Source organism: Schistocerca nitens, chromosome 1, assembly GCF_023898315.1.
Source record: "Schistocerca nitens isolate TAMUIC-IGC-003100 chromosome 1, iqSchNite1.1, whole genome shotgun sequence".
Taxonomy (NCBI): domain Eukaryota; kingdom Metazoa; phylum Arthropoda; class Insecta; order Orthoptera; family Acrididae; genus Schistocerca; species Schistocerca nitens.
In genome coordinates, this window is record NC_064614.1 from 475,384,706 (window position 1) to 475,411,278 (window position 26,573).

Genomic DNA, 26,573 nt, shown 5'->3' on the forward strand with positions numbered 1-26,573 from the left:
AACCGATTTGACAGGACATGCAACAGACAAACAGCGTGATACACCTCGCAAGAGAAAGTTTGTACGAAAAAAAGCCATGATCGATTTTTGAGATAAGCCATGAGCGATTTTTGAGTTTTCGTTTCCACTGTCGTGAGGCTTGAAACAGCTGACCATAACGAGAACGAAAGTTGCAAAAAGAGGTGAAACGACAGACCTAACAATGTTGCTATAAAATGACATGCCACAGACCTAGCAGTTCTAAACCCATCTTGGTGGAGAATATCGAAATATTTGGCGCAAGGACCATGTCATCCCCATAAGTCACAGCAGGCTCTTTGGACACTGCAGCAGTTGTGCACAGTTACATACATGATACGCAGTACTACTTCCGACTCTGATAACTGTTGGAATAGCGTTGTGCAGTAGAGGCTCCACGAAGGTATAGTAGTTTTGCGAAAATACATGTTTAAATCCGGAGGTATGCATAAAACATCGTCCGAAATTGAGCTAAACGCATTCTCTGAAAACTATTTCGAGCAGTTAATTCATGAGCCCACTCAAATCGTAAACGGTTGTGAAAACACGCTTGAACTCATAGCAACAAACAGTACTGTGCTAATAACGAGCATCAAAACGGATGGAGGGATTAGCGAACACAGGATCGTCGTAGCGAGACTGAATACTGAATGCCCAAATCCTCCAAAAATACACGAAAAATATACCTACTCAACAGAGCAGATAAAAATTCACTTGAAGGCTTCCTGAGAGACAATCTCCAATCCTTCCAAATTAACAATGTACCGGTAGAGGTAGATGTAGATGCTGCAGAGAGTGACAACTATTCCTTATTGGATTACACCCTGAAATACAGCGCCACTGGTCCCGTACGCTGCAGAGCGCAAATTCTGCGGAAAATAATAATAAATACTGAGATCATAAGTAGCTCATTAGTGCCCCGATCAATTTTGGGTGATTGATGTGGTCATGGAAAAGAAGTACTGCTACTGTCCTTACTGGATTACTAGAGCGAGCGGCTTACCTAGCATAACGTATAAAGCACTACCTCAAGAGACAAGGACATGAGATGTTCAAGGATCAAATGAAAGATAAAGACGGATGGTCTGCGATTGTGGCATTCAGGCGGTTTCTCAAAAACATCTAGGAAGACTTCATGTTCCTTTGGCATCTCCGCCTCATAAACACGACATAAAAACAGTTCGAAGACCAAAACACACAGCAGAACGATTACATCATTACAACGTAGATGGTGTAGAACTTTCGTTGCTAACATTCCATTTCCCCCGTCGGAGGTTCGAGTCCTCCCTCAGGCATGGGTGTGTTTGTTGTCCTTAGCGTAAGTTAATTTAATTAGTGTGTAAGCGTAGGGACCGATGACCTCAGCAGTTTGATCCCATAGCCCTTACCACAAATTTCCAATTCCGCATTCCATTTACATTCTCCTTCCATATCTTTCGGCAACTTTTCATTTTGCCGCTGATGCTAAAAGCTTTAAGCTCTTCTCTTTTCTTATCTTATTGCTATGATCGCTTTGATCGATCTAAGGAATTCATCTTTGCACTCTATATAGACATTTCGCCCATTTTAGTCATGACTCATGTTTTACTTCCATATAAAAGTAGTGGCACAGCCATACCTTTATCAAATATTAAGTCGAGTATATATTTCATCCTTTCAGACTGCATATTATTGTTCTGCATATTGCGTATAATCTGATTACCGTTATCATAGCTGTAACTGATGACGGGTCTTTATTAGCTATAACGGGAATCTTATTCGAATTACTTATTATCAGTAATCTTTTTTTTGTACTGGTATTTTTTAATGAATGTCATAACATTTTTGACGGCCAGTAAATTGCTATCAGATCATATTGGTTCAAATTTCGAATGATTAATAACGGTTTGTTTTCTGTGTATTTTACAACTGAAAAGTGATCAGCTAAAACAACCATCTGTAACTTCCAGATGTCGGTTTTTTCCTTTGGGTGTAAAGAATTTTTTTCTTGTTTTTCGGGCATCGATTAGATATAAGTGTTACACCGAAGATCCAAAACATTAGAGCCAGCTGCTTAATAGCATGTTGGCCCAGCTTTGGAACGCAGTACAGCAGTGATTATGAGTCGTGTGGATTCGTCAAGCCCTTGGTAGATTTCCGTAGGAATACAGCACCAGATGTCTACGCACAAGACACGCAGTTCCCTTAAATGACAGACTGGTGGTTTGTGAGCGCAGAGTAGACATCCGACAGTGTCCCAGATGTGCTCCATCGAATTCAGATCAGGTGAATTTGGTGGCCAAGACATCACCGTGAGTTCAATATCATGCTCCTCAGACCACTGCAGTACAATTCTGCTCCTGTGACACGGACAATTATGGTGCTGGAAGTGACGTGGACATCGAGGAAGATATCAAGGATGAAGGTCCCATGGAAACCGAGGTGAATGCCCCCCCCCCCCTCCCAAATACTACGAGGGCTATTCGGGAAGTAAGGAACGATCGGTCGCGAAATGGAAAAAAACAGTGAAAATCTGATTGTGGTGTCACCGCCAGACACCACACTTGCTAGGTGGTAGCCTTTAAATCGGCCGCGGTCCGGTAGTATACGTCGGACCCGCGTGTCGCCACTGTCAGTGATCGCAGACCGAGCGCCACCACACGGCAGGTCTAGAGAGACTTACTAGCACTCGCCCCAGCTGTACAGCAGTGGTTCACTGACAAATTACGCTCTCATTTGCCGAGACGATAGTTAGCATAGCCTTCAGCTACGTCATTTGCTACGACCTAGCAAGGCGCCATTACCAATTTATATTGAGCTTCTTATTACTGTACCGTCAGACCGATGTTCTACAGTTATGGATTAAAGATAAGTATTACATCAACTACGTACTTTATTTGCTACTAAAAATTCCCTTAATTGTTCCAGACCTCACGCCAGTCTGCGTGTAATTAAACGCGTGCATTTCGGCCTCCTCTAGCAACACGGTGCTGGCTCTTCTGCCAACACTTCATATGGCGACGAAGATTTAACGGTCGTATTGCTCTAATTTACATGTGTCATGGCTTCGCCACAATCTCCAGATGTACTGTCCGAATTTTATCGCTTGCAGAATCAACAGACGCAGGCGTTATTGGATGCCCTTGGACAGCTCGTGCAGGGTCAACGTGCAATGCAAAACGATGCGGCCGCCGCCGCTCTACCGCTACCGCAGCCACAACATGCAGTTGCACTACCTTTTTGTCCTTTTGATGCGGCACCGGAAAGCTGGACAGAGTGGTCACGCCAATTTGGATTTCATCTCGCCGCCTACAGAATTCAAGGTAATGAGCGGCAGCCATTTCTTCTTTCCGCCGTAGGCGTCCACACGTACCGGGTGATAGTGAAATTATTTCCCCGACGCGACATAGCAACTCTGTCCTACGAAGAAATTTTGTCTGCATTAGATGCCTATTTCAAAGAATCTGTCAATGTAGTTGCAAAAAGGTATACTTTCTTTCGTACAAAACGTACGGCCGGTCAGACTAATCGGGAGTGGGTTGCAACTTTGCAAGGCCTTACTAGGGATTGTGCTTTTGAGTGTGAATGTGGACTCCCTTATTCAGATACTATGGTGCGTGATGCAATTGCACAGAACGTTTCCGTATAAGGGAACAGATTTTGAAACTAGTCAATCCCTCCCTTCAACAAGTGATGGACATATTGGATCGGCAAGACACACTTGACTTTGCTCAGGAATCATTTGAAACTTCGCCAGCTGTGTGTCACATTAACCGGCCCGCCGGGCGAGCTGCACGGAACAGTAAACAGCCCTCGCGCTCGTCCGCGCAACTGCCGCCAAGCTCTCCGCTACGTTTGCCGCGGCAGCAAGCAAATGCAGTGAAGTCATGCCCGCGGTGTGCTACTAGACATTCGCATCAGAATTGCCCGTCACGCCAAGCTATTTGCTTTTTCTGTAATAAAAAAGGACATGTTTAGAGTGTTTGCCAGAAAAAGCTTAGATCGGACACTAACAACCATTCCAGGCCCTTTGCTTCGCGCCGGAATCGGAATCGAACCAAGAATGCTCAGGCTCGTGAACCTTCGCCCATGGCAATTCATGTAGTTAATTCCACTCCGCCCAGTGCCACTCTCTCTAACAGTGACTGTGTTCGTCCCACAAAAAGTGTGCGTTGACGTCGCAGGAAATACCGTCAAGTCGCAAGTGATTCTGTACCAGTGTCAGTTCACGTTGCACGAGACAGTCGCTCTTGTCGTCAGCAGGACAATAAACTTTTTGTAGATTTGGACTTTCATGGCAAGGTCATTCCATTCCAGCTCGATACCGGAGCTGCAGTTTCACTAATCAATAACGACACGTACAAACAACTGGGCACACCTCCGTTGCGTGCCGCAAATGTTCAGTTAAATAGTTATTCAGGACAAGCTATCCCTGTGTTAGGACAGTGCAGCCTTCTTGCAACATACAAGGGACAAACAAAACTTGTGTCATTTTACGTACTTCGTTCTTCTTCTGCAGTGAACTTGTTTGGTTTAGATTTATTTCAGTTGTTTAACTTGTCTGTAGTCAATCAGGTCCTATCAGTGAACCAGACTGTGCCTTCAGCCAGTGTTTCTCGTCTATGTGAAGAATTTGCAGACATTTTTGCACCGGGCCTTGGTTGCACATTTGGAACTGAAAGTAAACGCGCAACCGAAATTTTTCAGAGCGCGCAATGTTCCCCACGCATTGCGTGATGAGGTCGCAAGAACATTACACGATTTGGAATCACAAGGTGTGATTGAACGTGTGCAGGCTTCTCTCTGGGCATCACCCTTAGTAATTTTGCCAAAACCTTCCGGAAAATTGAGACTTTGTGTGGACTTCAAGGCAACGGTGAATCCACAACTAGTGATTGCAACTTTTCCTTTACCCCGCCCGGAAGATCTTTTTGACAAACTGTGCCCGGGTAAATATTTTTCGAAGTTGGACCTCGCAGATGCGTACTTGCAAATACCAGTGGACGACGAATCCCAGCGCGTTTTGGTGGTTAACACGCATCTTGGTTTGTATAGATTTAAAAGACTGCCATTCGGGTGTGCATCCGCCCCTGCATTGTTTCAGCAATATCTGCAAACTGTTTGTGCCTCGGTCCCTACTGCAGCAAACTATCTGGACGATATTGTGATCTCCGGAAAGACAGAAGAAGAACATTTAGCCAATCTCAGAACATTATTTCAGGTCTTGCGACAAAATGGTCTTCGCTTGCGGAAGGACAAATGTGTGTTTTTTGCTCGTGACTTACCCTATCTGGGGCATGTAATCAATGCCCAAGGCATACATCCCAGTCCAGAGCACCTCCGTGCCATACAAGACTTGCCTTCGCCGCAGAATTTGAAGCAGCTACAGAGTGTGCTGGGAAAAATTAATTATTACAACAGATATGTTCGCCACGCCTCTTCCATTTCAGCTCCGCTTCATCGATTACGCCGTAAAGGTGTTCCGTTCGTCTGGACGACGGAATGCGAACGCGCCTTTCGCCAGTTGAAATCGGCATTGCTTTCAAATACTTGCCTTACGCCATTCGATCCCCAGAAACCCCTTTTGTTGATGGTAGATGCCTCGGATTTCGGGGATCGGTGCTGTGCTTGCGCACAAAGATGGATCGCATGATCGCCCTATTGCCTTTGCGTCCAAATTGCTCTCATCTGCGCAAAGAAATTATTCACAGATTGAGAAAGAAGCATTGGCTCTCGTGTTTGGTGTTACTAAGTTTCATGATTTCTTGTATGGTCGTCACTTTACCATCATCACAGACCACAAACCTTTGACATCGCTTTTTCATTCGAACAAGCCTGTACCTCCACGTACAGCGCAGAAATTCATTCGCTGGTCTATTTTCCTCTCGCAGTACCGCTACGATATCTTGTATCGGTCCACTGCTACGCACGGAAACGCCGATGCGTTGTCCCGTTTGCCTGTTGCTGAGGATAGAGCATTCGATTCTTCCGAACTTGCTTGCATGTTCATTGACTCGGAAACCGATGACGTGGTCAAATCGTTTACGATTGATTTTCGTCGTGTAGCTACAGCCACAGCTGCTGACCCTGTCCTTGCTACCGTTTTGCGTTTTGTTGCTACTCAATGGCCCTTGTCAAAGTCACGGATCGAGGATCCGTTGGTTCGCCGATTTTTTGCTCACAAGGAGAGACTTTTTGTACGACGTGGTGTTTTGCTGTTGCGTTCTGATAATGATCAGTCCAGGGTCGTGGTCCCACGTTCGTTACAGTCCTCTGTCTTACGGCTTCTCCACCAAGGACATTGGGGTATAGTGCGAACGAAACAACTTGCTCGTCAGCGCTGTACTTGGTTCGGAATCGATGCTGCGATTACGAATATGTGCTCTTCTTGCATGGCGTGTGCCGAACACCAATCCGCCCCACCGCGGAAATTCTTTGCATGGCCGAAAGCCACTTCCCTTGGCAACGCTTGCACATCGATTTTGCTGGCCCATTCTGGAATGCTAGATGGTTGGTCGTGGTCGATTCTTTCAGTAATTTTCCTTTTGTTGTCCGGATGTCTTCCACGACGTCATCTGCCACCATCCAAGCGTTATCCGTTATCTTTTGTATTGAAGGTCTTCCACAGACTATTGTTTCCGACAACCGCCCACAATTCATGTCCGGAGAATTTCAATCATTCTGCAAGGCCAATGGTATTCAACATCTGACGTCCGCGCCGTTTTCGCCTCAGTCCAACGGTGCAGCCGAACGATTGGTTCGGACTTTCAAGTCACAGATGTTGAAGTTGGAAGAGTCGCATTCTCGGGAGGACGCGTTATTGCTCTTTTTGTCCTCGTATCGCTCTCAGCCCCGAGATGGTCGTTCGCCGGCTGAGTTGCTCCACGGTCGTCCTCATCGAACATTGATGTCTTTGCTACATCCGCCGCATCAGGTTCCTGTGCAGCGGCAGCCACCTGCTTTTGCTCCAGGCGACGTTGTATACTATCGCAACTATCGAGGTTCACGGCGTTGGCTCGCAGGGCGCATTCTTCGCTGCCTCGGCCGCGCTATGTATCTGGTTTTGGAGGCCTCTGGTGAGGTGCGTCGGCATCTCAATCAGCTGCGCCTCTGTCGTCGCACGGGTTCTGCTGCTCCCCGCCTGCTTTCAGCGACGGTGCCGTCCGGTCAGCGCCCTGGGGACCCATCTACTGGCTCGCCTCAGCCCCAGGTGTTACCGGCGCTGCCTTCCATTTTGCCCCATGGCGACGCGCCGCCGCCGCCTCCTGTTCTCCCGCCTGCGACGCCCGCAGTGGACGCTTCGCTCCAACCGCCAAGCGCCTCCCTGGGTCACGCGCCGCCGATCGCTTCCCGTGACCAGCTGTCCTCCGCCATGGAACTCTTGCCCGCTCCGGACCAGATGTCGTCTTCGCCCGTCAGCTGCCCCGACGCGATGGAGGTCGAATCTACGGCCCCTCCTGTCTCTCTAAGGGCGCATACACCGCATGTTGGCGTGCACCCTGGACTAGGTTTTCAGGCGTTTCCTAGCTCCCCTCGGACCGAATGGCCGGGTGCGGGTGGCACAGCCTCGCCTGTTGTTAGGCTCCCCACCTCGTCGCATACGTCAACATGGGGTCCTCCCCACGGCGGGCGGAAGCCTTATCACACAACCGTACGCCGATTTGCGGGGGAGGAATGTGGTGTCACCGCCAGACACCACACTTGCTAGGTGGTAGCCTTTAAATCGGCCGCGGTCCGGTAGTATACGTCGGACCTGCGTGTCGCCACTGTCAGTGATCGCAGACCGAGCGCCACTACACGGCAGGTCTAGAGAGACCTACTAGCACTCGCCCCAGTTGTACAGCCGACGTTCATAGCAGTGGTTCACTGACAAACTACGCTCTCATTTGCCGAGACGATAGTTAGCATAGCCTTCAGCTACGTCATTTGCTACGACCTAGCAAGGCGCCATTACCAATTTATATTGAGCTTCTTATTACTGTACCGTCAGACCGATGTTCTACAGTTATGGATTAAAGTTAAGTATTACATCAACTACGTACTTTATTTGCTACTAAAAATTCCCTTAATTGTTCCAGACCTCACGCCAGTCTGCGTGTAATTAAACGCGTGCATTTCGGCCTCCTCTAGCAACACGGTGTTGGCTCTTCTGCCAACACTACACTGATGAAGCTTTGCACTGATCCGTTGGGAATTGTGTCTAATACGCCCGTCGATCGCATCATGTCGCTCTTTTCAGCTATGAGCTCACAGTGAGAACGTAAAGATGGCTAGAAATTAGCGTCTCCCGCCAAGTATGAGGGCCTGGCGAAAGATTTCTCCTGAAGCTATGCAATCCACATAACATAATTGTCTTGCGGTTCGTTCTACACGACAATTCTCGGCAGCACTCTACAGGGGCAATGAAGATGCTCCTGCAGCGTTTTCGATGGGAAGTGTTTGATCAACCACAATACAGCCCGTAATTGGCTACACCTGAGGTTCATCTCTGCTCAAAAGAACCGCTGGCTATGAAGACAATATTTTGACACAGACATCGAGCTGCAGTCCAAAGTAGAAAATTGTCGAATAGCACTGGCGGCAGTCTTATGAAGAGGGGATTGAAAAGTTGGTACAATGCTACGATAGATAAGTATGAGCGGCGACTGTGTAGAGAAATAGCTGGAAGGTGTAGCTAACCATTGCAAATGAAACAGTTTTGATTTTCACAGTGGTTTCCATTTCCTTGCTTTCCGAATGGCACTCGTATAATACGAGGTGCATTCAAGTTCTAAGGCCTCCAATTTTTTTTCTCTGGACTGGAAAGAGATAGAAACATATGCATTGTTTTAAAATGAGGCCGCGTTCATTGTCAATACGTCCCAGAGATGGCAGCACCGTACGGAAGATGGAATTTTACCGCCAGCGGCGAGAATGAGAACTGTTTTAAATACTTAAAATGGCGACGTTTTCCTTACTTGAACAGCGTGCAATCATTCGTTTTCTGAATTTGTGTGGTGTGAAACCAATTGAAGTTCATCGACAGTTGGAGACATGTGGTGATGGAGTTATGGATGTGTCGAAAGAGCGTTTGTGGGTGCGACAGTTTAATGAAGGCAGGACATCGTGTGACAACAAACCGAAACAACCTCGGGCTCGCACAGGCCGGTCTGACGACATGATCGAGAAAGTGGAGAGAATTGTTTTGGGGGGATCGCCGAATGACTGTTGAACAGATCGCCTCCAGAGTTGGCATTTCTGTGGGTTCTGTGCACACAATCCTGCATTACGACCTGAAAATGCGAAAAGTGTCATCCAGGTGGGTGCCACGAATGCTGACAGACGACCAGACCACATGGCTGCCCGTGTGGCATGTTGCCAAGCAATGTTGACGCGCAACGACAGCATGAATGGGACTTTCTTTTCGTCGGTTGTGACAATGGATGAGACGTGGATGCCATTTTTCAATCCAGAAACAAAGCGCCAGTCAGCTCAATGGAAGCACACAGATTCACCGCCACCAAAAAAATTTCGGGTAACCGCCAGTGCTGAAAAAACGATGGTGTCCATGTTCTGGGACAGCTAGGGCGTAATCCTTACCCATTGCGTTCCAAAGGGCACTACGGTAACAGGTGCATCCTACGAAAATGTTTTGAAGAACAAATTCCTTCCTGCACTGCAACAAAAACGTCCGGGAAGGGCTACGCGTGTGCTGTTTCACCAAGACAACGCACCCGCACATCGAGCTAAAGTTACGCTACAGTTTCTTCGTGATAACAACTTCGAAGTGATTCCTCATGCTCCCTACTCACCTGACCTGGCTCCTAGTGACTTTTGGCTTTTTCCAACAATGAAAGACACTCTCTCGCCCGCATCTCGTGGTCGTGCGGTAGCGTTCTCGCTTCCCACGCCCGGGTTCCCGGGTTCGATTCCCGGCGGGGTCAGGGCTTTTCTCTGCCCCGTGATGGCTGGGTGTTGTGTGCTGTCCTTAGGTTAGTTAGGTTTAAGTAGTTCTAAGTTCTAGGGGACTTATGACCACAGCAGTTGAGTCCCATAGTGCTCAGAGCCATTTGAACCATTTTTGAAAGACACTCTCCGTGGCCGCACATTCACCAGCCGTGCTGCTATTGCCTCAGCGATTTTCCAGTGGTCAAAACAGACTCCTAAAGAAGCCTTCGCCGCTGCCATGGAATCATGGCGTCATCGTTGTGAAAAATGTGTACGTCTGCAGGGAGATTACGTCGAGAAGTAGCGCCAATTTCATCGATTTCGGGTGAGTAGTTAATTAGAAAAAAAATCGGAGGCCTTAGAACTTGAATGCACCTCGTACAGCCACCACTGGCCGGCGTCCGTGCGCGATGCATGTTCCCTGTATCCGGACACGACCATCAGTCTGGTGAAACAAGAAACCTAATTCACCCGATCATGTGACACGATTTTATTGATCCACAGTCCAAGCTCGATGGCCGTCTGTCCACTGCAGAAGTATTTGACTATGTAGTTGGGTCAGCATGGTGGTAGCAAGTAGAGGTCGTCAGCTGCGGTGCACCATATTCAAGAAGGTTGGCTGCACGACGTGCTCACAAGCAAGCTCTGTCACAGATCGCCAACTAGCCTACTTTACAGAACGAGCAAGACTGCGACCTCTACGTTCTCTGATGAGGTACGGATATCCAAGACCTTGTCGCCTAATCACGGTTCCACCGCCGTTCAATCATTTTCGGTAGATGCTCACTACAGCAGCACGCGAATAGCCGACGAGCTTTGTCCTTTCCTAGAAGGTAATTCCTAGCCACCGGGCCAGAACAACATGCCCATTGTCAAACTTGCTTATGTCAGTGGCTTTCCCCATTCGCTGTCCGTATCGTCGCTAAAATGATTTTTCATTCGTCACTGTTCCTCTTATATACTTTCTTAACCTCGTCACGCTCTTGATGGTCATAATGTGTTGGCTCATCAGGGTATCTTAGAAAAGTAACTGAAAGGTTGTATCTCTGTTGGAAACCCCGATTCGCAGTAATTTGTTCACTACTTGAATTTGCCAAATCCGTCTCCATTTTGGTATTCCTGTGGAACGCTGCAGTATTGTTTATAAAGTGTTTCAGATATCCAGTTCCTGAACGATCTCCTCAACGTTTTTCTGTTCACTCGATCGAATGCTTTTTGGAAACCTTCAAATTCCACGTGAGTTAATATTGACGTCTCTGTGTTTTTCCGTCAGATGTTAACTAGCAAAGTACTTATCAACCAGTAAAACCCCGACAGTTTAAAGATTCGAACTCGCATGTAAAAAACAGTTTCAGACTTCTGATTACCTTACTAATGTGTTAACATGGAGCCATGAACCGGGTTAGTCTCTTAGCAATATAGACACGTTAACGTCCCTTTCTAAAAAGTTACTAAATTTTGCTTCACCAACACCTTTATCATTCCGCCATGTAGGCTACTTTTCTTCTATGCTGAGCACATTTACACCTTTTTAACTGGCTGCATCGTTTCTATAGTCTTTTCTAAAGGGATTTTTTTGTTGTTTTCCATCTTTCTGGCACTTTTACTTGGTAACAGCGAGTATAAAGAATTCGGTAAGTCGTTCGCTGAATGCCAATCTACGATAGTCTTTTAAATTTTAAACTATCCCTAATCGGTTGTAGTATTTTTTTCTGTCACTTTCGACCTACTTCACCACTGGCAACGATTTGTTGATGTGAAATGTGCCGAGGTGCAGCATTATGCCCGGCGATCCACATGAAACCATGTCGCGGCACTGAGCATCACCGTCACCCTTCTCTCATTACACAATAAAAAAAGGCCAAGACACCACACTATACATACACGGCTATTGCAGTCACCCACATTCAACAGACACACTTGCGGCACAACTGTCACACACCACGACGAAGGGGAATTGTGTACGGAGGAAGAAATCGGTTGAACACCCCTTGGCATCTCCCAACCAACAATGCCATACGACTCTTTCTTTCTCCGCACGTCCTCCTATAACTGAGTAACTCAGGCTAAAGGTCGGAGGAAGTCAAAGGTATATCACCTCCAACAGGAGTACGTCTGGTGGACTACTAAATTTTTCTCTGGGCATTGTTTTCGCGGTACAACAAAAAATGAGCGAATTTAGAACAAGCTGAAGAGAGCTTCAGCAACAAAAAACATTGAATGTAAAAAGGATGAGATGTCTGATCGAAATGGTTCAAATGGCTCTAAGCACTATGGGTCTTAAAATCTGAGGTCATGAGTCCCCTAGACTTAGAACTACTTAAACCTAACTAACCTAAGGACCTCACACACATCCATACCCGAGGCAGGATTCGAACCTGCGACCAAAGCAGCAGCGCGGTTCCGGACTGAAGCGCCTGGAACCGCTCGGCCACAAGATGTCTGTTGATAAGGCGGCAATTACGGCAATTATATTCCGGCTAATGGAAGTCCCTGTTGGTTTGTTTTACTTTCCCTAAACTTGTTTTCGCACTTACTGCGGTATCACCAGTGGGATACTTTGATTTTCCAGTCTTACGTGGTGTTAATAAGGTGTACTTATGTTGGTAGATCTGTGATTGCCACACGTTTTCCTACAGGCTGTCATGATTTTTTGTTCTTCTAACCTTTATTCCCGTTATTTGCGATGTGTTAAGGCACTTACTTTCTTGATAGCGGAAGTTCTGATAAAATGCGTGTGAAACCGACAGGACTTCCGTTTAAAGAAAATAAGTGCGTTAACACATCATAAATTAAGGGAATAAAGGCTAGCAGAATCAAAAACTATGACAGGTTGGAAGAAAACGTGTGGTAGTGACAAATCTACCAACATCAATACACTCTACTAACACTATGTAACTGTGTAAAATAAAAAAATCGCACTGAAGATAGCACATTAAGGGCTGAAACATGTTTTGGGAAAAGTAAAAATACAAACAGTGTCTTGCATAAGGCGAAATTTCTCACAACAAAGGTTTTTTTACTTTAGCACTGTAGGCACTTCCGTTATAAACCTGAATAGGCTGGAATCTCTCTCTAAATCACGGAGATTGAAAGCCTAGTCGGAAAAGAGAGAAACCACGTTTCCTGTGAAGCTCAGGGTGCCGTGGGAAGCAGCGGCCTACCAAATAAACCAGGCCGTCTCGCAACGCTGCCCGCCCCAGCAGCGGACTCGTACTGACCGTGAGCGCCCGGGGGACGTCACTGCCCGCCAGGGACCTCCCGGTCTCGCCTGCGTGATCGCCTCAGGCTCTGGCTTCGTCTTCCCACTAATCCGTAAACATGCTGCTGATATTTAGTCGGCTGTACACGTGCAGTCATTCGGTGGCAAACGGTACTAGTAACTCCTTCCCAAAAATCAATTAATTACTCGATGTTTAACGTTTTAGTTTCGTCACAGTATATTTACTATTTCTGCCTGTGTCTAACAGAAGTCGTTACAACAAAGACAAAATTATTCTAGTCGGACAGTCTATATATTAAGACCTCTTATTGGTTGCGTCATGTGTGCAATCATAACCACACCTAGTTTCGGCTTATAAAGCCAAAAGGTGTTTTCCTATAACATCAATAAGCAATTTGCAAATAATAAGTTGAAAATTCACCACGTGTGTCTTGTTGAAATTAAATCTGAAGACGTATTCATAATTGCACTTACAAATTCTAGTGTCAAATATAAGTGTAAAAATTTCACAACCAACGTTTATGCTCCACTGTTACTGTCGATGTTATGGAAGGACACACGACACTGTACCTTTCTAAAAAGCATACAACACTGTTAACATGAAACGTTAACACATCACATGATTCCATAAAGCCGCGATATCGTTCCACAAACTCGTAACTTGGAAACGGAAAGAGAGAATCTTTGTTTGTTGTCACACGTATAGCAGCTCTCAAAGACTTTTTTCATCTGTCCCATGTTGCAGATTTGACTTGGAATGCATCAAAATGGTGACAGACCAGGAGAAAGCGCAAGGTGTCACCTGGTACTCAGAATCTAAATCTGTGAGAACGGCACTACGGAATTATTGAGGCCAGTAACGGAGGGCACCGACGTCAAAAAGAAGCGTAAAGAGGAGGCTCAAAAATTTTAAAGAGACAGGCAACGTAAAAGTCCTTCTCCTACACGGACGTCTCCCTGCATCTCAGGCAAGTATTGACTGAGTGAAACTGTATTTCATGGTAGCCCGAAAAGTTAATTCTCATTTACTGTAACTGTATCCATCTGATCAGTGCAATCCTGTAATATTTAATTAGAAGATCCCCATAGAACCAACAAGATTCCTTCCTTCAAATAAGCTACAAATTTTACAGGTCCGCTTATGGTTTTGTTTCTGTAACTAGTAACACAAAATTTAACACTCCAGAAATAACTCATGTGTTATTACACCTTTCCTGTGTTATCTCCTGCAAGAAACTGATAAGCAAATGTAAAATCATTGTCTGGCACCTTCTGCATGTATCAGTGTTGTCAAACAAGACCACATCTATAATTCAGAAGTACAAATACTCTGCCAGAAACCTCTATAGTGAATAGAAATAATAGGTGTCTCTATGACACTGAGAGCGAACATACATCGAGGTGAAAAAAGTCATGGGATACCCCCTAATACCGTGCCGGACCTCCTTTTACCCGGCCTAGTGCAGCAATTCAGCCTGGCATGCATTGCAGAAATTTTGAGCCATGCTGCCTCTATAGCCGACCATAATTGCGAAAGTGTTTCCAGTTCAGGATTTTGTGTACGAACTGAATTTTCGATTACGTCTCATAAATATTCAATGGTCTTAATGTCGGCCAATCTCGGTGGCCAGATCATTCGCTCGAATTGTCCGGACCTGGTGACATCGCGCAATGTTACCGATAAAAATTCCAGTGTTGTTTGGGGACATGAGGTCGGTGAATGGATGCACACGGTCTCCAAGAAGCCGAACATAACGAAGCATTTCTACTGCATCTGATGGTGTTGTTTTGTACAACAGAATTTACGAGTAAAACATAAGTAGAATCAAGCGGAATCCATACATTGGCCAGCCTGTCAGTGTCCAGATTACACTGGGATTTTGAAAACAGGACACACCAGATCTGTCATTGTTTTTTGCAGTATTTTCAAAACAGTTCATTTTGTTCTCCATAAATCCATAATGGCCGACATAAGAAGGTCATGTGTGCGCTGACTCTGGAAGTATTTTCTTTTTTTGATGGTGACACTTCGTGGTCACCATGTACTTAGACAAGAAACGAAGTGCGACAATCTGTGGACGGCACGCTCCGTGAGCACCCAACAGACATCCAATTTAGGTAGGGAGCACAATTAGACAAATTGTTTTAGAGTTATATGCACGGATACTTATTCGCGTATGGCTCGTTATCTAAAAAGGTAATTAACAGACTACCGCAAATCCGAGGACCTGTCAATCTTATGATTACATTTTTGATCACTTATCGCTTCTTTCATCTCTACAAAGACTTTTTAATGCGAAAAATGCCAACTCACACCGAGATTTGAAGTCCACGATGAACTATAGGTCCTCTTACAAGAGGCTGGGTAAGTCAGTGCAAAGGCCAAATGAAGGCAAAAAAGGCATACCATCTCCAATAGGACTATGCCTAATAATATACTGTGGTGTCCGATCAAACCATACCCAGAAAAGTTAAATGTAGGTATAACAACATTTTATTACAAAAAAACATGGAGCTGCTGATGTGTTTATCCTAAAATTAAAAACTCAAAACAGTTAAAGTATTAAAATTTTTATAAAAGTTAAGTTAAAGATTTAAAAATCTATAATACTTGTTGTACAACAACAGTATTGTATTATATGTTTTAGTGGCGTCGCTGTCTTCAGTCCCACGACTTGTTTGATGCAGCTTTACACGCTGGGCTCGCCTCGCCATTTCTGCGTAATTATTGTAACCTATAGTAAAATGGTTCAAATGGCTCTCAGCACTATGGGACTTGAACATCTGAGGCCATCAGTCCCCTAGAACTTAGAACTACTTAAACCTAACTAACCTAAGGACATCACACACATCCATGCCCAAGGCAGGATTCGAACCTGCGACCGTAGCAGTCGCGCGGTTCAGAACTGAAGCGCCTAGAACAGCTCGGTCAATGCCGCCGGCCTTAACCTATAGTATTTGTACCGACATTCTGCAGTCACGCTTTGGTCTCCATCTACAATTTTGTCCTCGAAGTCTTGCCTACATTACCAAATTCACAGTTCCTTGATGGCGATGGATGTGTCCTATCAAGCTTTCCCTTCTTCTAGACGAGTTGCGTAACAAAGTTATTTTCCCCCATTTCGATTTAGTACCTCTTCATTAGTTATTCGATCTACCCATCTAATCTTCACCAGTCTTCTGTGCCACAACATTTCAAAAGCTTATATTTTTTTCTTGTCTGGACTGTTACTGTCTGCGTTTCAGTTTAGTAAGAGGCTGCTACTCCAGACAAATACTTTTAGAAAAATACTACCTAACACTTAAACTGATGTTGACGTATTTCTCTTCTTCAGAGATACCTCTCTCTACATTTCCTGTCTTCATTTTATGTAGTACTCATCTTCGGCCATCATTAGCTGTTTTGTGTCCAAATGGAAAAACTCATGAACTACTTTTAGCGTCTCATCTCCTTATCTATATTCGGCTATATCCACCACACATGTTGTATTTTTGTTGATTTTTAGCTTATGACGTTTTTTAAGACACTATTCTGTCTTCCAAGTACTTCGCTGTCAGATAAGACGATACACTACCCTACTAGTCAGTGTGAAAACGACACCTACGATCAGAACAGCTACTTTCGTTTCGTTTAGCTGCAAATAGAAGGTGGTTAACATGATCGAGGAATCTTCCGTTTTGGTGATTTGTTTGCCATTGATGACTGTCTCTGATTCATTTTTAAAATCCCTAAAAACTACAGTTTGGTTTAGATTATCCATTTTCTTTTCTTTCATTGCCTGATTAAAGATTTGGTGCTTATCATTAATATTTCGGTACGTATGTTTGTTTCTTATTAGATGCTGCCCGAAAGCATTTCCTTTAATTCGTGTATTCTTAAAACGTTATACATTTTTTATTTTTCGAGCTTTTCCATTATCTTTTATTTACATATGCGATTAACTAGTGGTTTTATGGTTCAGCAGCTCCAAAGGCTAAAATAAAGGATAAACTAAGATGTGTTCGTGGTATATCTCAGAAATTACTTTTCTGACCTCGGCTTTTTTCTTTAATTATCGCTGACCTTGGCAAAGCTCAGTCAGTTTGAAAAGCACACGAACATTTCGTGACTTGGCTTTCAATTTCACGTCTGTGGCATCTTGCGGTTTATTTTTCGTTTGCCGGTCGGTGTGGCTGTGCGGTTCTAGGCGCTTCAGTCTGGAACCGCGTGGCCGCTACGGTCGCAGGTTCGAATCCTGCCTCGGGCATGGATGTGTGTGATGTCCTTAGGTTAGTTAGGTTTAAGTAGCTCTAAGTTCTAAGGGACTGATGACCATAGATGTTAAGTCCCATAGTGCTCAGAGCCATTTGAACCATTTTTCGTTCGGACAGTTGTCCTTCCTGTTCCTTGCCGCTTAGGTCGCATGTTTTGCTACAAAGTTGCGTTGTTTCATTATTAGTGATGTAGCAGTTGAACACAACCAATACTCTGAATGTTTGATACCAATATTAATACTGGAATAGGTAAGTATAATTATCAATGCGACTTCAGGCGTAAACATTCGGTGTTTCAGTAAGACAAACGTGGTGAATCGAGTAGTCTGCATTTACAGCATGCTTCTTTATGTTGCTGAAGTGGTCGTTTGAAAAGGATGTGTAAACCGAAACTAGTTGTGGATATTATGTGATAAATATTGCGGCCTGAGTGGCAAAAATGGCGCCTTCATTCAACAAATTTAAGGCTGTTGGGGCCCACTATGTAGATGCTGACAGCCGTTAGAATGACGGAGAGTACTTATCCATTAGTTTCACACTGACTGGACAGATTCTTCTTTACACTCTCTTAAGTTTAATTTATTTTTCCGCATATGCTAAAAACGTGCCACTTTTAGTAGAATGTGCCTTTATACTATTACTAATCAGATAATTATTATGTCACATAATGGAAGTAATCATTAGCCTCCAAATTTGAACACCGGAGCGCTTTCTGGGCAAGGTGAAGGTGGCATACCCTTACATTCCTGCGACCTGAGAACAGTCTCATTCAGTCTGTACTATGGAGGCAGTGCTACAGTTGAACATGAAATCAAAACAACAGCTAAATCCATGTTAAGCGCTAGAACGAAAAGAAAAAAAGATTTCTTCTTATAAAAAACTGCTGCTTTAGAATACTGGACATTCCGTCATGAAACAGAGCAAAACTTGTACTAATTCTGGGTTATGAGGATTGCTCTCAAATGCTTTGTGGCACAAAGAAGGTGTGACTGGAAACTAATCATAATCTTTGACTCAATGATCATGATCATCGATTCATAGTTACACACAGACATGTATGTAACACCTATATGACATTCCTGACTCACTGTCACGCTAGAAACTGGATTTTTCCTCGATGTATGTTGACCAGGAGAATGAGAACAAACTAGAACTAACAAATTACTCTATTATTAGCTAACAATGTGAAATTGCAGGGCCAGACCTATTATAATATATCCCATGTATGTGTGGTGACTGAATAGGGCTGCATAACATACGATAATCATGATAAATGAATAAAATAAGGGGAAGCTGATAACTAGATTTGAAAAATCTCTGCATATAATTGCCTGTATTTTTTGGAATACCATAACTGAGCGTCTGCTAATTGTCACTTTCTATTGCATATTTGCATTTTACAATGAAAAGAAGTGCATTTGTAAGTCTGTACCATCAAGTGACACATTTATTGATGTCACTGCTTTTAAGACAGAGGAAGGGAACTAAATACATTACCTCTTACAAACGTAGCCCAGAAACCCGCAGAGTTTCAACACGGCTCTGAAACTCCCTGTAACTCGAATAAAACAACAATCATCGATAAGTTGAGGTTGAGGGGTACACTCGATGGCGTGCAGCCAGCCACGCTTGACGCGAGGCTACACATTGGGCAGTGGAGGGGGTTCCACTGCGAATGGCCAACGCGCAGTAAAGGAGGTGCAGTTCAACAGCTGGAGCCTATTCTCAAGACAACTTGTAAGCTACAGCCAGCGAGTCTGCAACGATCGTATTTACAGTTTATGACAGTACTACCAACAATTCAATTCAGTAGAAAGGCTATTTACAATTTGTACAGAAACCAGATGGCAGTTATAAGAGTCGAGGGACTTGAAAGGTAAGCAGTTGTTGGGAAGGGAGTAAGACAGGGTTGTAGCCTCTCCCCGATGTTATTCAATCTGTATATTGAGCAAGCAGTAAAGGAAACAAAAGAAAAATTCGAAGTAGGTATTAAAATCCATGGAGAAGAAATAAAAACTTTGAGGTTCGCCGATGACATTGTAATTCTGTCAGAGACAGCAAAGGACTTGGAAGCGCAGTTGAATGGAATAGATAGCGTCTTGAAAGGAGGATATAAGATGAACATCAACAAAAGCAAAACGAGGATAATGGAATGTAGTCGAATGAAGTCGGGTGATGCTGAGGGAATTAGATTAGGAAATGAGACACTTAAAGTAGTAAAGGAGTTTTGCTATTTGGGGAGCAAAATAACTGATGATGGTCGAAGTAGAGAGGATATAAAATGTAGACTGGCAATGGCAAGGAAAGTGTTTCTGAAGAAGAGAAATTTGTTAACATCGAGTATAGATTTAAGTGCCAGGAAGTCATTTCTGAAAGTATTTGTATGGAGTGTAGCCATGTATGGAAGTGAAACATGGACGATAAATAGTTTGGACAAGAAGAGAATAGAAGCTTTCGAAATGTGGTGCTACAGAAGAATGCTGAAGATTAGATGGGTAGATCACATGACTTATGAGGAAGTATTGAATAGGATTGGGGAGAAGAGAAGTTTGTGGCACAACTTGACCAGAAGAAGGGATCGGTTGGTAGGACATGTTCTGAGGCATCAAGGGATCACCAATTTAGTATTGGAGGGCAGCGTGGAGGGTAAAAATCGTAGAGGGAGACCAAGAGATGAATACACTAAGCAGATTCAGAAGGATGTAGGCTGCAGTAGGTACTGGGAGATGAAGAAGCTTGCACAGGATAGAGTAGCATGGAGAGCTGCATCAAACCAGTCTCAGGACTGAGGAGCGCAACAACAACAACAGTCTCTAATTGGAGTAGCAAATAAGAAAATCGGTACATGAGCAACTGAGATGACCACTTCTAATGGGCTATGTGCACAGCTCAACAGGCGACAGCAAACTAAGATGGCTGCCCCTTTGGAACAGAGGGGTGGACTCGCCCATTGTGGAGAAAGGGATTGTGTTTCTGCGCATGTCCTAAGTTGTTTTGTACCCACCTATAATAACCTGGATCAGAAAACAATATGACTGACAACTATTTGCTTACAAGACAGCTGTCACAGTAACAACCAGTCACAGAGTGAGCGTGGTCACGCCTGCTACTCTGTTTGCTTCTGCCACATCATTCTGCAACTTCAGGCGTTAGCTCACAGATTCAGTTGCAGACAATGCTTGCGCCCTGCAACGTAACAATTGTGGTACGTTTTCGCTGTTTGCATTCTTTATCTGTGCGGCGTATTTGTTTTATTAGTCAGGATGCTCCAAAGTAGTTGTGAAAGTCAATATTTTGTGGTCGAAGCTCTTTCCTTGGCCGCGTGTTCTTCCTAATATGTAATACGGAAATGTAGTTCTGCCTTGAGCATTAACAATTTTTCTTGTTATGCTATCCATGCAAATTTCGGAGAAGTTTCTCCAATGATACTTATCAGTTTTCTGATGGCTCTGAGAACTATGGAACTTAACATTTGAGGTCATCAGCCCCCTAGAACTTAGAGCTACTTAAACCTAACTAACCTACAGACATCACACACATCCATGCCCGAGGCAGGATTCGAACCTGCGACCGTAGCGGTCGCGCGGTTCCAGACTAAAGCGCCTAGAACCGCTCGGCCACACCGGCCGGCTATCATTTTCCTGAGATTATAGTCTTTACATTACTGCAAGTATTGATAGAAATATTAATATGAAGAATAAATACGAGGGTCGTCCACAAACTAAGTTCCGTTTCTATTTCTATCCGCGGCAGCGCTACGATCGTAGTTCCGAGCATGCGAGGCAGTTACTCTGACTCAAGGAGAAAACATGTACATTTTCAGATCGCTGCTGCCGACGTGTGCTTTGTAGTGCTTCTTTATAATGTCAGCCGTAATTGAAAATGCCGCCGCATGTGAAATCAGATCTGTGATCCGCTTTCTAAATGCAAAGAAAGTTAAACCAAATGAAATTCATCGGCAAATCTGCGAGCTTTACGGACAAAATGCTGTTAGTGATTCAATGGTTAGAAGATGGGTCAGACTGATTAATGAAGGACTGATCAAGTGCACAATGAAGAACGAAGTGGACGCCCGTCTGTGGTTACTGATGAACTGGTTCACACAATTGCAGAGAAGATTAAGCACAACCGTAAGTTTACACTTAGTGCCCTTGTTATGGAAGTTCCGCAAATCTCACGATCACTAATTCATGAAATTGTTACTGAAAAACTGAAGTTACGAAAACTTTGCTCACGATGGGTACACAAAATTCTTACTGAACAAAAAAAAAAAAATAATAATAATAAAAAAAATGGATAGACAATGCACTTCAGTTTCTGACACGCTACAATGAAGAAGGCTGTGATTTTCTTTCTTGGATAGTCACGGGGGATGAAGCTTGGGTATCGTACAACACCCCTGAAACAAAACGGCAATCAATGGAATGGAGGCACACTTCATCCCAAACGAAAGTTAAGCCTAAGCAAATCTTTGACACCTCGAAAAGTCATGTGCACCGTTTTGCGGTACAGAAAAGGTATTTTGCTGATTGATTTCTTACCGTGAGGTAAACAATCAATGCACATGGTTACTGCGAGACCATTAAGAAACTGCGCCGCGCAATACAGAACAAGCGCCGAGGATTACTGTTAAAGGGTGCTGCTTCTTCCACGATAATGCCCGACCTCACACGGCGAATGTGACCAAACAACTCTTACGGGAATTTCACTGGGATGCGTTTGATCATCCTCCGTGCAGCCCGGACCTCGCTCCTAGCGACTTTCATCTCTTCTTACGCCTAAAATCTGTCATTGGTGCTCAACACTTCAACGATGATGAAAAGCTGAAAGAACATTTTACCACATGGTTGAATACACAGGCGGCAACCTTCTATGAAGAAGGCATGCAAAATCTTGTGCCACGCTATGAAAAGTGCCTACAAAATTTCGGAAGCTATGTAAAAAAGTAGTTTAACAGTGGTAGATTTTTGTACAATAAGTATTTTTTCTGTATCTGTACACGTTTGTTTTATATAACCAAACGGAACTTACTTTGTATACATACCTCGTATATACCTTATTATTACATATCGGCGTTCACAAGCCTGTTTGCTATTTCCGTCACAGCTACAATTATTCGCTTCCAATATGTCATCTGTGATTAATAATTGTTTATCATTGTTTTATTATGTTATCTCTCACAACTTTTTAAGGCCTAATATGAGATTACAGATTTTTCCTTCTTTCTATAGATTACTGTCATTATATTATGATGTATTGTAAACAAAGATTCGCTGTTTTACTCTTTGACTAGCATTTTTTAGGTTACTGTACTATTCTGCGAAAATTTTGTTGAATTGTATGCTACGCGTTTTCGTGCTTCTACATTGAGTGGAGCTTATCAGCACATACTGCTTCACTGTTTGTTTGATATTCAGTTCTTGCTCCATCTTATTCTGGGTGAAACTTTTGAATTTTGTAGTGACAGTAGGTTGTGTGTGTGTATGTATGTATGTGTGTGTGTGTGTTTTCAGTCCGCAACTATATAAAAAAGGGCACACACGTACCTACAACAACAAAGCAGCTCACAGAATAGGCAATATATTAAAAAAAAACAACGACTGAAAAAATACCTACAGAACAGACACCCTACACAAAAGGAACTGAGGCCAATTAATAGAAACACAGACACAACATAATATCACGTTAGGCCTTAAAAAGTTGTCAGAAATTACATAACAAAAAATGATAAACGCTTACTAATTGAAGATGACGTACTGAAGGCAGTAATTGCAGCTGTGAAGCAAATACCAGACAGACTTGTGAACACCAGTATATAATAATAAGGTACATATTTATTTATCATGTTACTGTTTCTGTCAACACTTGTAGTGATGGAAATACTATAACTCGGAAAACTGTTAAATAGCATAATCCATAAATTTTTAGTATCTTGTTCAACAGAAAATAAATGAAACCCCCTGAAGATAGAGAAACTTCTCCTAAATATGTATGGGTGGTATACAAAGAAAAATCGTATTTGCTCAAGGCTGAACCCCATATCCTTACTGCATAGCTATAAAGTGTGCTGAGAAATAAGACTGTCACTGGCCTGCTAAGCAAACCTGATTCTGCAGGTTAACGGACAGCGTGAGAATTTATCCAGAACAGAAGCATCCAGCTGTTGCTGCCGCAGCCATGTTGTGTGCGCAGACAAATGTCAACGGACAACTTTGCCGCCTCCTAACTTTGACTTGACTGTCAATCACTTCGTTATCCTGACTGAGGTACTAACAACTTAAGTCTAATCGTATGAAATACATAAGCAATTATGAATGCAAATCATGATGTGAATGATAGCAGAATGACCTTGTTTTCAAGATTTTTGGCAAAATCGACGTAATACTAGAGAATTACGCAAAACTGCAACTGCCTGTTACGTCGATAACCTTTGCCTACAGAAACTTGAGGTTAATGTGACATCAAAGTCTGCAACGTAAGGGCACCTTATCGGCAATGCCAATGCCAACCATTCCTCCATTTTATTCTTAACCTTTCGTAGATAATTCACCTCTGTTCGATCAGGATCTTGGTAGGTTTTACTAGAGCTACAGGACCCACGAATTGCTTGTCGGCCTTACACTGGCCCAATTTCTGGAACATGGTATACAATGTATTTGGCTGTCGTCAACAAAGATGAAGAGTCTTCTTTCTAAAGTTAAAGAAGATCTAGGTCTCAGGAGTCTAGTTGTGTACACTATTAAACTATTAGAACATTCAAGGAGATGTTGATGGAACATCAGAAACTCACCCGACTAATCCAAAGAAGCAAATCATCTATCGCTGAGCACTGCCTCGGTTACAATCAAGGAATGAATACGAAATCAGTAGCATCGTGCAAAAAATGCCAAGTTTCTAGGGCAACGTTGTTACGGAGTCTGTCGAAACAGAGACGTCGGGAAACCTAATAAACGGGGATGGAAATTTTAATTTAAGTAAGGGTTACACTCTAGTGCTAAATTTTATTAAAATCCTGTCGGCCATATCAATCATCAGAGCTAGAATGCACTGATGGAATGTACATTCAATGAAATAGCAGTGCGGGCCTCGAAAATAATATGAGCGCCAAAGAGCGGACCGTACGCCAGGACTCGAACTCAGCGACAGTAGCGGCACGACGCCAAGAATAGTTCAGTGTAGCTGGAGTCCAGGCCGTGGCTACTCGTAACAACAAAGCTCACAGCACCTGAAGAAACCGACTGGGTCGGTCATCTAAATATCGCTCAGAAAGTAACTGAACTCGACTGAACATCCGTAAACATACCATTAATCAATCACGCTAAGACAACCTGAATGACTGCGGGTTTGTTAGTGCTGTGCAACGTAATGGGTTTCATTTGTAGATGGTAATAGTACAACCGTTCCGTTCTTGCCCTGACATTGGGGTCATTAAAGACGCGTGGTGCCTGCAAGTAGAGGAGACGGTGAGCGGCGTCGAGCCGAAGGCAGCTTCCGTTTCCGCGCGCCCACGCGCCGGCCGCTCTAGCCTACTTTCGAGGCGGCTTCGTGGCGCCAGTGGGCGGCGCGGCGTCCGTGGGAAGGCCTGCCTAAACATCGCGCTCGCGAAAGGACTGCGCGCCTCGGCGCCACAAGAAAAACGTCCACATGATAAACCGAAATTTATTATCCCTGTCGTGTGGGTGTAGCCGCGTAGCACACTTCCGACCGCCAACGAGTACGCGATACAGTAGTCATGTTGCTGGCGTTAGCATGCGGGTATAGCGTCGTACTGTTTACCTGTATGCAGGACCGGCAGAGGGCTACGTACAACAGCGCAGGTCATTAGACAGACCCAGGAGTCTTAGGAGCCACGAAACAGATTAAAACTGTGTGCCAACCGGGACACGAATGGGACCTTTGCTGTGAGAGCGTGTCATGAATCGTGCTTTGATAGCTCAATCGGATGAGCACTTAACCGCGAAAATTGGCAAGGTCCCAATCTCGAGCTCCTGTCCGGTATACACTTCCAATCTGCCAGGAAGTTTGAAATCAGTGCTCATCCGCTGCAGAGTGAAAATTAATTGTGGAAACCCTGTAGCTATATTCTAGAACAAACGGTTCATGCGGCCGCATGGACAGTGTAATTTAAATACGTTTTACAGAGACTGGAATCAGTCACAGTTTTTTAGGTATGTTGCTAACATTTTCACTTTGCTACATGTGTCAAGATGAAACACACCGTTAGGCAAATATGACGTTACACTAAACATGTATCTTAAGCACACAACAATATTTTATTGACGCCGTTGTTTTCGTGTGTACTGAGGAACATCGTGTCCGTCGGCATTTGATGTCTTCCTTTGCTATTTGCTAATTAGGTTGTCACTGAGCACTGTGCTCGTCTTTACGCCGCATGTTGCTATTAAGTCCTACAACACTCCAGGCAGTGATCCAGAACATTTAAACCAGTTACAGTGACAGAAGATGAGGGATACATCAAAAGAAAATTTTTACTAGTGACGGGCATACAATAGATTTCGTCGTCAACGTCACGCCGATAATACCACAGAAAAATCGTTACGTATTTGGTGTGAGTGAGACAGTGTCTGTCTCAGAAAGCAAGCAAGCAAACTGTCAGACAACCAATCCAATGATCAAGAGATTTTAGTCCGACGATCTTTAGCACTTGTCATTTGTTTCACAAGCGGCAATTATTTGCACATCGGGAGAAATGCCTTCGTTCGCAGTTCATGTTGAACTGTACAGGTCCCTTCAAGTGACTGTAAAAGTTCGTTCAAATGTTGCAGGAAGGCAAGGCATATCAGCACTAATAGGACATTGCACTGTGGTGTTCAAACCAACCTTCCAGTTGATGAAAGCTTAACAAGAATTTTCGCGTTGTCATAACTGCCTGATGATTATGTTTTCATTTCGAAACTTGTAGGGTTAATGGAAGTCTAAGGAAGACACCTACGAATTCTTTATACTGTTGTAAAACCTTAGATATATTATTCCATTTCATTCTTCGCACAGAGTTTCCGCGAGTGTCGGTATTTTAATAGCCAGGCGCGAAGAATACGTTCCATAATACCAAGTAATATTCAGTCCTTTTCGAATCGTGGGGCAAGGGGTTGGAGTCAGGAAGAGCATACAGTCACCAGCTGTTAATCACATTGCGAGAACTCATATAACA